Genomic DNA, 7,296 nt, shown 5'->3' with positions numbered 1-7,296 from the left:
AGCATCAAGAAGAAAAGAATAGGAGGAAGAGAGAGCACCACTTAGAACACATTCTCAAAAACTCTCTCAAAATTCGTAATACAATTCTAATCACAAACATTAAATAACCACACTTAGAGGCTAGTAAAAATAGAAAGCTAGAAACGCATAATTTGATGTTGTTGAAATTATTAGTCAAAAATTTAAACCTGAATTGATAACCCCCCCCCCCCCCCCCCCCAAAAAAAAAAGAAAAAGAGACAAAAATATACCTCCATCGATTCAAACCATATGAAACAACTGAGAGAGAGAATTGTGGGTGGCACATACCTCCATTATTCTAACCACATGTTAGTGATAGGGAAAATAATGGAATCAATTAGAGAAAATATTAAACACTCATCAAACAAACTAAAAAAAACAAAAAAACAAAAGATAAGATAATGATATAGAAAGGATAATGATAACAATGTAAGGAACCAAATACAGAAGAGCGGACACTGAAGAGCAACTCATAAAAAACAAAAGAAAATCTAATTTGTTCTAGTTCCCTGTGGGTTAGTGGGAGATAGGTAAGTTACAAGGGTTATTTATTTATTTATTTTTATTTTAAAGAAAAGATAATTAAGAGAGATTTTTTTATTTTTTATTTTATATAGAAACAGTAAGAGAGGTGCTACATCTACACAATTTTCACAAGAAATCACAATTTAAATTATTTTTTTCTACTTATAACAACCTGTCACTTAGAAATTATTGTGAAAGTATTGCAAAAATATTGTAAATTAACATTTTTCAAACAATAATGAGGTTGGATGAGTTTTAAAAAAAAGAATCTGAAAACTTTGCAAAGATAAAAAAATTAGTTCAATCAAATTTCATGTTAAGAGTTTTTTTTTTTTTAAAGGAAAAGATAATGGTGTCTAGTAGTCTATATTGTGCCATTGTGGATGAGTTTAAAAGATAAAATCCTAAAATTTTGCTAAAAGATTGTGTATTTACTTGGTAGTGGGATTGCACTAGTTTTCAAACTTGACCGTTCAATGAATCATAAAAAAGAGGTTTAAAGTTTTTGAGGTTAGACCGAAGTTAAACTGTGGAATATAAATAAATATACTAAATTAGTACTGTGGGGCCAGAAAATCGGGTAGCCTCGGCCCACTTCAAATCAGGTCCAAATGGCCCACGCCGAGGATGACCCTGTCCTCAGTCATCCGAAACCTCGGAAAAACACGAAGGCCGCCCCACCATAGGACTCCTCGAATATCCGAGGAGGAGAAGGGCCCGGTGCCACGCGTCGGCGGCAGAAACACAGCGAAGGAGCGAGCCCTGGGTGGACTGTCACCTCTGCATTGAATACGCTCACCTGACCCTCTTGGCCGCATTAATGGGGATGTAACCCCTTGACAGGGCAACATCGATCAGGGTGAACCACTTGAGCACGGATATGACCTTTGATGGGATAGACGGTCAGGGAGAAGGCCAATAGATGATCGACAGAAGGAAGAAGGAAGGGTGAGAGTGAGAGATATATAAGGAATGGAAGCAAAGTGTAAACGGGGGGTTTTTTGCTGGGGGGGAAGAAAAAACCTCATCGGCCATGGGCCGAGGAGCATCCCTCAGTTGTAAACTAGTCTTAGTACCTATCAATAAAAGAAAAGAGTTCATGCTCCGTGAACGCCAGCCAGCGCCTAAACCTTCGATCCACTCTCTACAAATTCATTGTTCTGGGTTTGTTGGGCCTTTAACCCATATCATTTGGGCTTGGGCAACAAAAACCGATCCTACAATTGGCGCCGTCTGTGGGAAGGATTAGTGCGCTGGCCGGTGCAACAGGCGATCGTTCTAAGTAATCGTTCTACGGAAGATTGGTGGTGATGCAAAAAAAAAAAAAAAAAAAAAAAAAGAAATACCAACTTCATCGCATGCTCTTTGCATGTGCTTTGAGTTTTTTTCTTTTTTGGTTAGGTAAAGTGTTATAATTTTTCATTTATCATAATTTATGATTTACGAATTTATCCATTAATATTTTGCATTTGTGAACTACTAATATATACAACTAGGAGTGCCATGACATGAGGCTAGCTCTAAAAAATGAAAACATCCACACATACGAACATATGATTTCAATGCTATTTTGGTGTTCATTTTTTGTGTGCTAGCCTCATGGCACTCGTGAATGTATCAATAGTTCGCAAATGTGAAACATTATTGAACAAATACGTAAACCTTAAATTAGGATGAATGGAAAATAAAAAATAGAGCATTAGAGCACGAGCTAAGGCTATTAGGCTAGTCTTACATATTTGTTTGTTTTTAAAGTTTTTAAATGACATTTATACTTATCACACGGGGAATTCATCTATTAATCAGGATCTACAGGCTAACATTCAGACTCTATAGTCCTAATCTCCTAAGTTCAACATGATTTGGGACAGGGAGGCTGGGACTGACGATGCACCTTCCAATATAAATGAGAAACCAATTTTCTTTTTCTTTTTTTCCCACTTGGCCACGACAAAGTAAGATATTCATTTTTTACTGTCAAATATTTGCAATTCGGAACAGAATATATATATTGTGGGGCCAGGAAATCGTACAGCCACGGCCCACTCCAAGCCAGGCCCAAATGGCCCAGTCCGAGGAGGGATGACTACTCAAGGCCAATTTGGGGAGCAAACCCTTCTTTGGATCTGCGCCGAGAATCCCCTCGTCCTCGGCATACTAAGAATAACTATAGGGGAGGGGGGAGACACCCAGAACCAGTTGTCACCTCAGCACTTAATACGTTCACCTAACCCTCCTGACCGCATTAATGGGGATGCGACCCCCGGGTAGGGCTACATCAATCAGGGTGAACCACTTGAGCACGGAGACGACCTCTGATGGGACAGGCGGCCAGAGTAAAGGCCAATGAACGATCAACAGGAAGAGGAAGAGAGTAATATATAAGAGAGACAAGCAAAATGTATTAGGGGGGATTTTTTGAGTGAAAGGAGGAAAAATGCCTCCTCGACCCATGGTCGAGGAGCATCTCCTAGTTGTAAATTGTTCCAAGTGTTTCTTCAATAAAAGGAAAAAGTGTTCGTGCTTCTAAGTCGCCGGTCAGCGCCTAAACCTTCAACCCACTCTCTACAAATTTATTGTTCTGGCTAGCTTGTTTCAAGGCCACCAACAACTCCTTTCTAGGAGCGGCAGAGCTTGAACAAAGTGAGGAGCAGATGCAGGCGCACCGGGACACCCTCCCTCATGATGTTCCCTTGATTCTCTCCAGCCCTCACGAACGCTGGCCGTTGGAGACGGCAGCGCTCGGGCACCATCCATGACGTGAATTCACACATCTCCTCCGTCGGGGGTGCGCTCCGAGGAAAGACATTAGGTACTTTAACGACATCCCGCCGAGCCACCATGCGTGGCACCATCGGGGTTACACCTAAACTCTGCCGCACAGGAAGCCCAGTGGGGGCTGCGGCCACAATGGCTCTTGGCACGGATGTCCTCACACCCGCCTAAAGCCGCCCCATATCTACTGACTCCAGTCACAATTCCGGCGAGGTTATTAAAGGGGCTGGGGGAGCTGAAGTGGTGTGTTCTTTCTGTTTGTGTTGGGAGGTTCATGGTGTGTGAAGAAACCCTCCCCCCGAAGAGTCTTATATAGGGGATAAATGTTGGTGAGAATTAATTCACGCAGAATACGAAAAGAGAGTTGTCAACAGTGCTAGTTATGAGGCCACCAATTTTCAAGGGGACCGTAGACCGTTGGATTCGTGTTAATTCACGAGGACATTAATGAGGGCGCGTCTCGCGTACTAAAACATCAAGCGCGGGACACGAACGGCCAAGGGACGCTTCGTAAGCGAGGGAAATGGAGGCTCGAGCTGGAGGCGAGATCAGCGCCACGTGTAAGATCAAAATCCGACTCAAGGAAGAATCATCTCCAGCAGAGTGATCCAAAGACAAACCCCTGCTTACAGAGAAATGAAAGCGTTAGACAGAACCAAGGCACTGCATGGTCCTCGGACTCAGGCCTATGGGGAAACTACTCGCTCCTTTATACTTGGGTACTAGACAGAACCAAGGTATTGCATGGTCCTCGGACTCAAACCTATGGGGAAACTAGATACTTACAGAGAAATGAAAGCGTTAGACAGAACTAAGGCATTGCATGGTCCTCGGACTCAAGCCTATGGGGAAACTACCCGCTCAGCTATACCTGGGTACTAGACAGAACCAAGGTATTGCATGGTCCTCGGACTCAAACCTATGGGGAAACTAGATACTTACAGAGAAATGAAAGCGTTAGACAGAACCAAGGCATTGCATGGTCCTCGGACTCAAGCCTATGGGGAAACTAACCGCTCAACTAGACCTAGGTGCTGAACAGAACAGGGGCATTGCATGGCCCTCGGACTCAGGCCTACAGGGAGACTAACTACAAAATATCCCAAGTTAGGAAAGGATCAAGCCCTACCTAGCCCTTGAGACGCAAGAGAGCTGCCCATGCATACGTTCTCTCTCCTTATCATCGTTACTGGCGCAATTGGCCGACGTACAATTCAAGCTAAAATCGTACAGATCAAAGAAAAAAAGGAAAAGCAGGTAGCGTGTACACAAATAAGCAATTCAAATAAATATAAAGGGAAATTAAATTCGCATTACAAGAATGAGTTCGTAAAAATTGCATGGCAAGAGCCACAGTACATAAAGGAGAAGCACAACAAAATAAAATGAAAACGTGAAAGTAGGACGAGCCGAGACGCCGGGGAGTCTACTCTTTTTGCTCAGGCTGGACAGGGGCAACCCCTGACCCCTCTGAGCTCTGGCCTGAGGGGATGGCCTGCAAGGGTACGGCGAGAACAGCTGCTTCCTCGGTGGTAGGGGTTGGATCATCAGAATGGATCTCCACTATCTCTTGGGGCACCTCCTCGCTCGAACGCTCCCCCAGTTCAGCAGCCCCTACCTCTTCAATAATTTCCCCAGCCTTAGCGCCATCAGGGGCGGCCTCGCGAATAGCAGGGGGGTAATACACGCTCTCTGCCTTTCATAGGTCAGACGTGGCCTCCACCCTAGCTTGTTTGAGGGCCTCAGCCCAGACCTGGGAACAGTACTGCCTACACACCCCCGGGACTTGAGCTTTGTAGAGGGCCTCTACCGTAGCCACCCCATCAGCATAGGCTGCGGTCTCAGCCTCCTCCTTGGCGCTCTCGGCCATCTCCCTACCATGGTCAGCCTCGTCCTTAACCCATCGAGCCTGGTCTCTGGCCCATTCTGCCTCCCTCTAGGCCCCCTCGACCTTTGTCACCTTAGCCTGCAGATCAGCGATTCAATCCCTCGCAATCCGTAATTGCTCCTACGCCTCACCCAGGCGCCTCATTTGCTCATTGGCCTGGTTCTGGGCATCCTCAAGACCAGACAGGGCACTGTCCCGCTCCTTGGTCATCGCCTTCAAATCCTCTCGGGCCTTGGCGAGGTCAGCCTCGGAATTCTTCAGAGCCCCGGTGGCCTGGTAGCGCCAATCACGCTTCTGTTTGAGGGCCTCCTTCTGGTCGTTTGCTGCCCCCTCCAACATAAAGATAGCTTGGACAGCCTGCCAGAATAATCAATGTGCTATAAGCCCAATAAAAGAAAAAGAGTGGGAGAAGAGTCGAGGTTGTAGCCCTTACCATCCCCACATATCGCTTGAGGCTGAGGAAGACTTGCTCGCTCGTTAAAGAGTTAAGCTCAGCCATATCTGCTGGGAGTAGCAGGCTCCTCTCCAGCGCATCGGCCACACGCGCACCTTCGCCCTCATTGAAGTCCCTGAGGGAGGCGTTATCCCTCAAGGGCTCCCCACGGAGTATCGGGGCTGGGAGCCAGGCCTGGGCCTCGGAAGAGGTGGTGTCGACGACCTACTTCTCCTGGCTCTTATCGCCTCTTTTAAGCTGCTTGGACGGCTGCAGAGTAGTGTCCTCCTCTTGCGAGGACACCGTCTTATCCTCCACAGGTCTTTTACCCTTATCCTTCTTCTTCTTGGGGCCAGCAAGCACGGACCCAGAGGGCGAGTGCGTCTGAAAAGGAGAAGGAGGGAGCTTCTGCTGAGTGGAAGTCGACCTAGTCTTCGGAGGTGGAGTGGGAAGTTTCTGTTGGGACTCCCCCGGCTGGCCCTCAATCAGGTCCAGCAAGTTGGTGGTGGGCTTCCTCTTATAACCCATTGTCGGCCGAGGAGGGGCTTCTGAAGCAAGGAGGTCTGCTTCGGTCAAATTGGGATCACCCAAGTCCCCGGGAGGGTCTTCGGACTGATCAAGCTGAGCAAAAATGTCAAACGCCTCGGCGAACGGTTAGGAAGAGGAGGGGACGGCTAGTGTGACAGCTTCCTGGTCAAAGGGCTCCTCGGGGAACGAAAATGCGACCTCGGTCACAATAATCCTCTGAAGCCGAGGATCGTTGGCTCGGATGACGTGCTTCGGAACCGAGAACGATTTCTAGGTAGGTTTATACCCCAAAATTATGTGGGCGGCCCTAACCTGATTGTCGCCCTCGTTTATATACACTGGCGCCCTCAGCATCTTTTGTAAATCTTCCTAGCTGACCAGATGGAAGTGATGCTCAAAAGCGTGCGTGTTTGCAAACGGAAAGCACCACCGCGTTAGTAAAAAAAAAAAAGGAAAAAAAAAAGACGAGAACTTGAAACCCTTTCTGTTTCCCATTGCCCCACCTGGTATTCCCTCTGTTGTTGGGCAATGAAGGCCATCGTGCCACTCCCCTGACACGATGAGGAAATCCTCGTTGAACCCCTTGTTGGACTCGGGGAGGCACTGAATGAGCCGCACCCTGTCGTCTCTCGTTTTCAAGTAATACGACTTGCCTTTAGGAAGCTGAAGGTTGTAACACCAGTTCACGTCGTGGTGGGTCAACCTCAGCCCCATCTTTTCGTTCAGGGCGTCCACACAACCCAGAATCCTAAAGACGTTTATCCCACACTGGGTGGAGGCCAACCGGAAGTGCATGAGGTAATCCCTCATCACCGGCCCCATGGGGATCGTTATCCCCCCTTCAAGGAAGGCAACTATGGGAATTACCATCTCACCCTCCTGCCTGTGTATGCGCCACTCCTCATTCTCACAATATCTCAAACCTACATTGCCAGGAATTCTGCAGTCGGTGATGAATTTCTCCATCGCCTCCGCGGTATCGACGTATTTCTTAAACCTACCCATCCCAGTTGACGCCTAAAAGAACTAAGAAAGAACAGGCGAAGTAGAAAAAAGGGTAAAGAGAAAGAGAGGTCAGAGAGAGACAGAGCGACTTACTGGAAAGAGGAAGGGCTCCTCGGACAGG

The sequence above is a fragment of the Quercus suber genome, unplaced genomic scaffold, assembly GCF_002906115.3.
Source record: "Quercus suber isolate HL8 unplaced genomic scaffold, Cork oak 2.0 scaffold_422, whole genome shotgun sequence".
NCBI lineage: Eukaryota > Viridiplantae > Streptophyta > Magnoliopsida > Fagales > Fagaceae > Quercus > Quercus suber.
This window is presented reverse-complemented; position numbering follows the sequence as displayed.